Here is a 10,910-nt window from a genome sequence, read left to right on the forward strand (position 1 = left end):
TGATTTTACAAACAATTTTCTGAAGATATGATATTTAGTCGGGGATGTAGATTAATATTGTGAAGCCAAGAATGTATTTGTCTAGAGAAAGGATCATGTTTACACAATGTACGATATATTATAAAGAATATCTTAAAGATAAACCAAAGTATTAGAAAAATCAAGAAAATAAATAAATGTATGGATGATTTGTATCTGTTTAGCTGAGAAAGATTGGGAAAGTTCAAGCAGCAAGAAGTATACACAACTATCTAAAATTTCCAGGAGATCGATGCAATAATTTCATAACTTTTTGGGCAAAAGGGACACAACACTGCCTAATGGTAAAATATCTTTAGAAACTTAATAATAAATAAAATGAAGAAATTAGGTTAAAGCGGTGAATGTCGTAAGGATATATAGAGGACTGGACATGTGTCTAAAGATAAATTTAATAAATTGTACGATAAAACATTTAAAGCTAATAAGAACATCATCAAGGAAAGAGTAAGGGGTTAAGGGGGTGATTCATATTATCCCAGTTAAAGTATTGTTTCTCAATTGGACACGGATTGTAAAATTCCTATTCGCTGTTTAAAAAGCCATCTCAGAAATAAAGAGAGGTGTATTTTATTACATATTTAAAAATAACATGAAATAATCACCAGAGCAAAGTACAATCCGCAAAATATATTTTATACTATTAGACGATTATACAATCAATTTGGCAAATCATTTACAACAATCTCAAAGTTGGAAAAGTTTAACTGAAAGAAGATTTTTCGACAATATTAAAATATCTTAAAATATTATGAAAGAAAGGGAAATTCATTTTCGATTATTAAATAATTCAACCTTCATAAAAGATGTACTTAATGATAATAAATATGAGGCCGCTAATCTAGTGGTAATATAAGGTAAGATGAGGCATTATTTTAAAATGAAAATGCAGGTGATATTCTCTTTTAAATATTTATGCAAAATATTTATTTCACAAAACGTCCAAAGTTACATGAAAATTATTCTTGATGTGAATTTGATGGTATTAAATTTATTTACACTTATCTTATATACAAAAATACTCAATCATGTCAAAATATGTTTGGTAAAGACGACAAAAGTTTTGTTTGGTCTGTATTAATTGATTTTCATCCAGTTTAGAATGATTCACAGAGTGTAAATAAGAACAAACGTTGTCTCAATAAATTAAATTTTCAACTTATAGAATTCCCTGTCAAATTAACATCAGAATAAATGTGCTTGGATATAAAAACGTGTTTTACCATCTTCAGATCAGCAAAATAGTAGGGTCATATTATATACCAATTATTCTATTTCTAATAAAAATACATTGAAGATTAAATGGATGGTCATTAAATTTCAATAAAAGACTTGCATAAATTATTCAACTTAAACTGTAGGAAGTGCAATAACAAATACCCATATGCATACTTTTTACATTTTTTTGGTTCACAAAAATAGTATTATATTATCAATTCTGTTGTAATAATTTATATAAATTAGGACAAAAGTATTATGTGCCTAGAACAGATAGCAGAATTAAAATTTAAAAATGATATAAATCAGATTCGATTTCCAGTTTTAATATATACTAATTTGCATATGCGTGTTTGTGATTTAGCTTTAACAACTTTTCAATCATATCGCAGATTATAGATTGTATAGTGATGTCTAGCACTGGGATATCATGCCGCAGATATGTAGCATCATATTGCACCCAGTCACATTATCCTGACCAGTCTTAACGCTAATCTCTTTATGTTGAGCGTCAAGAGATGCAGCTGTTAGCACCATTTTTCTAAGTCTTTGTATGACTCGGCCGGGGTGAAAACCCGCAACCTCTAGTATCCGAGGCAAACGCTCTAACCAATTAGGCCACCAAGGCGGCCTACTAACGTGGAAACATTAAACAAATCAAAAACAATTCTATGTGGTGATAAAAAGGAGAAAATAACTGAGACGATACTAATATCAAACGGGTTCATTATGGTAAAAGATACTGGAAAGAGGTTGCAGAGGAAAATGACAAAATAAAGGTTCAGGTATAAGATATTACAGTACACCAGATGCATTGATGTCAAGATTAGAGCAAATTTGTGGATCCGTTCATGCTGTAAATATCAGTGCAAAAAATTAAAAAGTGGAGGGAAATTAATTGCTGGTTAATGTTTAGTAATTAAACAAGCACACAAGATTGTAAACACGTGTATTTTATGTAATATAAACTATATAAAATGGTAACTAAAACTAATAAGAATCTTCACTTAAACTATTAGAATTTTTTGTTTGTTATTTAAACTTAACATCTTCCGCAATATATTCATATATATATATATATATATATATATATATATATATATATATATATATATATACACACACATTTTATATCGTAAAGGACGAGAACATTAGGGGCCATTAGCTTTCATTCTAATCCTTTACCGTCTAAATTGTGCCCCTTGTAATTTTCCGTTACAAATTATGGAATAAAATACGTTCAAACTATAAAAAAAACACCATTTTATCATCATAATTGTTCAACAAAATAAAAATAGCAACTATTCTCCCAGTGGTTTCGTAAACGAGTTAGACAGGCCATTAGGGCTTCATAAAATTAAAAGCTCTATGTGGTCGTATAATATTAACGAGGAAAGCCCCATTAATATATTAAAATATAGCGAATATAAGGTAAAACATAGCGGAATACTCTTTTTTCCTGATGGGTACTTTGGTTAAAAATGTGAAATGCGTTTTAAAAGTGAAAAGCATAGATGATGGGCCATCTTTATTAACTGAGCGTTCTATCAAGTTATCAAGCTATCAGAAATGTCAGTAAAATTGTTTTGTTTTTGCTATGGTAATTCAATTGATAACAATGTGTTCAACAGTAGCTGCACAAAGGTCATCTTTGATTTTTCAACATCTGATGAACCAAGGTTATTGCCTTTTAAAACCGAGCAAATATTAAGAAATAAAAAGAAATATTATTAATAATATAAGAATTTACACAACTTATATCTTAATATTAAATAGTAATATAGTATATTATATAAGTGTAAGAGTAAAGTTTACAGCCCAAGTTCTTGTTTATACATTTATGCTGACAACATGATAAAATTGTATGGAATATTTGTTTTATTAAAAGAGGTTTATCAATTATTGGTGCGAAATTTCACAAATCCTTCTGATAAGACAAAACACACGAACATCAACCATTAAAACCGGTATAGATTTAATTTGATTAAAAAAAATGGCTTTGCTATATCTGCTAATTTAAAAAAATATTAAAATCTGATAGAAAACTAATTAAAATATGGGTAGACAAAAAAAATTATTTAAAAAGCTAAATAACTGAAAAAGGATAATGATAAATAGATTATTTTTTATTTGTTACAGAGAAACAAACACCTACACAGAGACTCAAAAAAGCCTTTAATCGTGTTGCATAACTAGGGGAATGCACCTCACCGGCCGATAGCTTTACATAGCTAAAGGACGGAGAAGTGCCTACAAATAAAACAGGATTTAGTTCACCTTTTGTAAAAGAACTTTGATAAACGGTCTAGCTGTTGTGGAAGGTGATCAGTGAACTATAGATCAGTATGACTACAATAGGCAATGAAAAAATGAAACGCAATGGAACTAAAATAAGCAGTGTAATTATTTTTTTTTTTTTGTTTTTAATGTTTTCATTGAAAAATCAAAAGAACATTTTAATCATCAGATGTATACATATCTATTTGAACTGCACAACAGAAGATATAATCAATTTTCAAAACTGACGATAATTATTGTGTGAAACGTGCCCTTTTGACAAAGTATGCAATCATTGTATGCAAATGGAAACTATCACATTCAATAATGTTCTTTGACGAATATTTAATTGCATAAACCTTTAACGCAAAGGAAAGAAAGTACGTAGTGAACATTATTTATTGTATTCGTAAGTGATTGGTTTAATTAAGGAAGATTAACAAAAGGATTCCATCCTTAGATGCATAATATAGAAAATAATCGTATATGAAGCTTGTTAACTGACTTACTTAAATGAGATGCTACTTTCAACATTCTGTTTAATTGTAATTCGTTTTGTTTATATAAGTTTGTGTTGCTATTTTTATGTTATGTTAATTACTTCAAGACGAAACTGGCCACCTTCATGCAATTTTTCAATTTATTTATAATGGGGTTTCTAAATAAACGTTTCCATTTAGCAGTTTATAGTTACTCTAGCAAACTAATTTTTAATTGTTATTTTCATCGACTTGCAATTTTGTTTGGTTACTATAATATTTTCACGACCCTGTGATCTTAAGCTTAAAGCGAGAACAATTAAGTTTAATAAAATCTAATAAATAATTGACTTCCCTTCGAATGCAAAGTGAAATTTTAAAAATGATTTACATCTTTGTGAATTAAATCCCTAATATTCCTAAAGTTCTATCACAAGTTCAAAAGTTTAGAGTGTTTCTAATGAATTCCAATAGTGTCTTGAACGAATTACAATCTTGAAGTTGTTAATGTACCGATATACTTGAATGTGTTGATGTGCCAACAGTCTTGAGGAATCAGAATGGTATAATCAAGAATGTTTTAAATGTATTCACAATATTCACAATAATAGTGATTTATTCCAAATGTATCAATGAGCAGTTTGTGAATCCAATGAATAATTTAAATACGTAACTCCTGTAAAAGTATAAATGAATACGTGTTTACGCTCTTTCAAACAGTAACAAGAAAAGAGTGAAGACAACAAGCTTTGAAAATTTAACAAATAATTTATTTCCCTAGAAAAACAAGGTAAAAATGAAAAAAAGAACTTACGGTTTTACGAATCAAATGCAAAAATGATCCAAGAATTAAAAAATAGAAGTCCTAGTAATAAAATGTTCTATTGAAACTGAGTTCGAGTCCCGATGAAATCCAAAATGGAAGGTGATGACGTATGTTGTGGTCAGCGTCGTACTGATGTGTCAACAGTTCATTGTTGAATCACAGAAAATAGTATTCCAGTGTGTGAATTCTGTGTAAATTTCAATAACTGTCCTTGTCTAAGAATTAATTTAGAGCACAAGTATTTCCAGGGAATAGTAATCTCTTGGAATCCAAATAATTTTGAAGAAATATAAAATAATCAGCCACAGAACTGGTCACAATATAAAACACCTTTATGTCTCAAGTGTTTAGGCAAGTAATGCCTATTCTTTCTCAAAACATCACTAATAAACCTAGCCACTACAGATGCCCGAATGCTGGTCAATCTTCTGGAAAACCTAATTGATGCATGTTATATGTAACGTGCATCGACTGCACTTTATGAATCTTACTCTGGGAAAGAATAAAAAATAATAATTAAAAAAACTGTTTACTTTAACTCTTACTGGAACTGAATGAAGGTCAGGAACTCGGTCAGCATTAGATACAACGTATCTATTATTAATTGTTTTAAAAATAAACAGTCAGATCAAACAGGACTGAACTGAATTTCTAGACAATGTCAAATGCAATAAATAAAGTTAAATTACATCAGCGTGTAATGGAATTTTTATTAAAAAAAAAACTAACAAACAAACAATTAAATTAAATCAAATAAAAAATTAAATAAAATATACATAACACAACTGAAGCACTGATTCCACTTTGGATGTTAAGATAGGTATAAAAGTCTGTTTATTGAAATTCAAGCAAGCTAGCTGGCAAAGATCAGGGTGACAATGCTTTATTTTCTTCTCCATTTAGAAAACCAATGCCCTGGGCTTAAAATCCAAGTAAACACGTCTTTATAAATGGGATCAGTCAGGTAGGCCCAAAGCTATCATGGACAAAGTTCAATCACACAATAGAAATTAAATCTACATAACAATATTGTTAGATTGGTTTGCATACTTTTAGTTTCTTGAACTTTTCCTACCTGTTTCTGTTGAATAACGCAACAAATCTGTATGCGTCATTTTGTCTTCATCATACCTAAAGATTATGTTCCATCAAAAACAATTTGTTCACAGTAAAGAGACTCTAAACAAAACAATTTATTTTATATAATTTCTAAAACACAATTATATAGCAATGTCTACCCTTTAAAAACATTTGTTTATAAAGCCATTTTTCATACGATTTTGTATTTTTAAAAATTCATTTTCAAAACATTTATATTTATTAATTCATTGATGCTAAAAAATCATGCTTTTTATCCACTTTAGCTACTCTAAACTACTATTATATATTAGCATTCTCCCTCTGTACGCATTATCTTTTAAAACACAATTTTTTAAATAACTTTGTTGTAATATTTCATCCCCTTTCAAAAAATTATTTATTACCAATATAGACTCTGACTCTAAGAATATTTTATTTCAATGTAGATACTTCCTGAGAACATGTTTATTCAGGTACTGAGTCCTAAGAATATAATTTGTTTCAAAAACGTTTTAAAAATTTTGGTGTAATAATTACTTCTCTTTTTAAAACAATTTTATTTCAGTATATACGCTATAATCACAATTTTGAGCGAATTCGGATAATTGAAAAGTTATTTTGTTTACAAAACACAATTATATATCAATATTTATCAAATATCGATTGTGACGCTATGAACATGAAAATTCTGCATTTGCAGACTCTTTAAATGAGTATCAAAGATAAAGGACACAATATATTTTGCTCAACAATAAGACATTTTACACATTATATGATGATCATGTGTAGATGATCTGATACGGAAGATATGCATTTTTGTATTCCTATACAAATAAGCGAATATCATTTTAGCAGACAAATTTTTACTACGCATTTTCTATTGACATGTAAATGACATGTCATGATGTCTAGGCTATTCCAGATATTTTTCAATCTGTACATACATTTTTAAAAAAAAAAAACTTTGAGGATGTTTTAGGGAAATAAATAAGTGCAAAACTGACCACGTGAGGTTGACAATGATACGTTTGAAAGGCATATTCGTATTCAGATGTACATAACCTGAGTTGATTTTCAATGGATTAGGTCATGTTTTACTTAATTGTTTTATTGACACATTTTTAAACCTTTAATAGTTACGTTTTTAAAAGAAAGCAAAATTATTGCATTAGGCAAATTAAATTTAGCATTGATCTTAATATGTATGGAGTGATACCCATTAAAGAAAGTTGTTTGCACTTTTTAACGTTTGTTTAGTCTTCATTGTATTACCTGCATTATATGCACGAATCTGTTTTGTTTGAACTCCACACTTATAGCTCTAGAGAAAGTTTAACCTTTACCAGCGATTAGAGAACAAAGCAGTGTTCTTGATGAAAACTAGTTATGACCAACGTTTTCTCGTTGGTATTTTTAGTACCGGTCCCATCGCCCAAACCAACACTTTTAAAGCTACGAGTTTGGTTGCTCTTTTGTGTAGAAAGTACATAAAATAATTTTGTTAATGTCGACAGGTTGACGCAAAATTTCCTTTGGCAATGTTATGCAAGCTGTCAGTTACAGAATGTTTATTAAAAAAATTAAACTTTTGTGATGCCTGTGTAAGTTTCCTTTGCAAAATGCAAATGCTAGTTTCTCAGTGTGTGTGTGTGTGTGTGTGTGTGTGTGTGTGTGTGTGAGGGTGGGTGGGTAGGTGTTTTTTCGCAAGGCTGTTTGCTTACCGTTGTGTTCAATAGCTTCCTTTTCATTTCCAACCGCCTTGCCAGAAAAGAGACAGGCTGTGGCCAAAAGTATAGTGATTACATTTGGATCCATGTTGATAGCATCTACCATTTGGAGAAAAATCGTATATCAAACAAACTTACAACAAAACCTTATATACTTTAGATAATCACAGTGTGGGACACGTAGACACTTTAAATTTATTTCTTTATAGTACTTTCACTGAACCGTAATCCCGTCATTGTGTGGAGATAGGAACTTAAACTTTTCCCCTGTCAGTAACCTTCACTTGTACTGATGTAATGACTGTAAATAAGGAGGCAACAAGTTCAGTAAACAAGATACAGTAACCGTTGAAACTGTACTTTGTTCATATGTTATTTTAGTCGTTTGATAAATAAACAAAATTAAGGACAATTGGCATAATGATATTTCGAATATCCCATTACTAATGTTTACTTGCGCTGAGGATTTTGACTGGTGAGGACCTTTAAACTGGCAGTCATGATTGGCAAATATATATATATATATATATATATATATATATATATATATATATATATATATATATATATATATATATATATATATATGAAATTACTTGAACAAATTAGAAGCACTTAGAGGAAGAAAAAACATCATCTAAAGACTGGGGTTAGGGAAAGAGGGAAGAAAGTGGAATACAGATGACATTTAAAACTATCAAATCCTAAACAGAGAATACGTGAAACAAAATCAGACTTAAAAGGGAATCAAGAATTAATTAAGGGAAATATGGACTTGAAATTGGACTATTTTTCATAGACAACTTTGCTGTATAAAATAGGATGATATTTCAGTTTTAGAAAGCTGTTGTCATAATTTGGGAGAAGTAGTTGTTGTCACAAATTGGGGGAGGGAGGTAGTTTATTGCGCAATATTGGTTAGTTTGAGTGTATCTGATCGTCGCAGCGTTCGTTTCTTTTGTTTTGTATTTTCCATAGCGAGCGAAGAAAACCATTTCAGAAACGATGACATCCCCCAATTTGAGCAGGTCCAGAAAGGGCAAAACTTTCCCCCATATGTTAATCCATGGACTTTTTAGCTGAAGCGACTTAACAGACAAATAAGAGCAGCAAACCTACGGTGACCTAGTGCTTATGATGATATCTTTGAAATCCTGGTTTAGATGCTGATAATCCAACGATGCTACAATGACGAATTGTCGTAGCTTCGCGGAACCATTTTTACAAAAGTCGGGTTTATTATCAACTAAAATACAACCCATTCTTAAATTTGATCACAAAAGAAAACAGTCGGAAAATGCATCAAGCATGCACGTACTTCAGTATGAACCTTCAGTCTCCAAACTGTATGATCTAAAACATAACGGCTAAATTATATACATTCCATACATATCTTTCCACTTAACAGGTTCGGTATATATATGATCTGCACTCACATGATAAATCGTCACTTACGCGATGTCAGAGCTCGACAGATGATGTGTGATCTACCACTCCTAAAGGTGTTTTGGTTGTCGTTATCTGGGAGGTGATTGATCACGGTGTCACTCCTAAAGGTGTTTTGGTTGTCGTTATCTGGGAGGTGATTGATCACGGTGTCACTCCTAAAGGTGTTTTGGTTGTCGTTATCTGGGAGGTGATTGATCACGGTGGCACTCCTAAAGGTGTTTTGGTTGTCGTTATCTGGGAGGTGATTGATCACGGTGTTATTGCCCGGATCGAGTAAACAATAAAATAAGCTATGAAATTAACGGATGGAGTAAGAGATCTGAGTAGTGATACAGACGGCAACAACATGAGCTCCCATATGTAAGATAAAACAAGTAATCAGTTACACATACAAAATGAAATTGAACATGACATTTGAACGATTCACTTTCTCTTAGAAATAGAGTTACAAAATGTATGCGAAATTCAATTAGCCGTTACGTTATACTGATAGAACAAATGTTATTATAAAAATTGAGTGACAGTTCGAACCCAATTGCCGTCATGTCAGCATTAACTGGTTGCCTAATGTCTTTTCCAAATCAATGACGGTGAGTGGGCCGTGTTGCCGTATTTCTCCTCCCTCTCTCTCTCTCTCTCTTTCTCTCTCTCTCTCTCTCTCACGCGCGCATCCTCGGGTTATCAACCGTCTTGGTTGTAGACTGTACTCTTTTTATACTGTACAGTACATGTATGGAGCTTTTGTTTCCTTGTGCTTTATTGACACTCGCTCTTATTACCCAGCTGAATCTCTAACTTTCCCTGTCCTCAACTTTTCGACTCAACTTCCCTTGGACAATCTAAAGAGAAATACATTATGTTTCCTGAAACGTAATTCTGGCTTGCCCAACAAACGGAAACTGTCTAATTTTGCGAAGGAGATTTACTTTAAAAATTGAATTCTGCATGGGAACACACAATCTCATTTAGCTTGGCTAATTAGGATTACTTTCTAAAACTGCCAAAGAATCTCAACACTCCCATCGAAGTCAGAATAATCATCTCCAGTCCGTCTTTGTTAATAACTTTTATGGAACATATCATTCTATGGCATCTGTTTCAAATGACCCAAGATTTCCCAAAATGTTCTCTGGTTTGTCTAAATTCTATATGACCTTACACTGACGTATCTGTCAGACCGTTATCGAACGGACTCTCATTAAAATGCAAATCATACTAAACAGAGCAGATCCCATCCCTCGCATTCGGGCAATGTATTGCTAGTCTAGCCGATCCGTCAAACGTAAAGGTTCGTGTCACGATAATCACAATATAATGTACTGCGAAATTATCTGCAAAATTCTGCGCCATTACACCAAAGTAGGCAACATCAAGACTTCTTTGGGTTCTTGTTGTTGAAGTGCAACGAAAACTTTGTTCAATATCTGGGCTCGTTTCGCTTACTTGATTGTTACTTTTGTTCTTTCTTGTCTTCATGCTTTATATCACAAGGTGTCTTTAGTGCAACAAGTTACTTATTTTTTTTATGTTGTTGTTGTTGTTTTATGGATCTCCTTGAAACCGGGTAATTATTAAGGTCATCACCTGGAAACTTGCATACCGTCCAATCGATGTGTTCCCTTGATTTTCAAATGGTTCATTGCCGTTATTCTGCTTGCACCTGAATGAAAAGTACGACAAAATCTTTTGAATGTAACAAGTTTCGCCGATCGCATTCATACTTGTAAAAAATTCTCGATTATCATCATTAGATGCACAGTTCAACGTGCTCCTGCGATTTGCATGAGTATTGCCCTTTTTGACGTGGGCACTGAT

This window comes from Sinohyriopsis cumingii, chromosome 1 (genome assembly GCF_028554795.1).
Source record: "Sinohyriopsis cumingii isolate HCF-2022 chromosome 1, ASM2855479v2, whole genome shotgun sequence".
NCBI classification, from domain to species: domain Eukaryota; kingdom Metazoa; phylum Mollusca; class Bivalvia; order Unionida; family Unionidae; genus Sinohyriopsis; species Sinohyriopsis cumingii.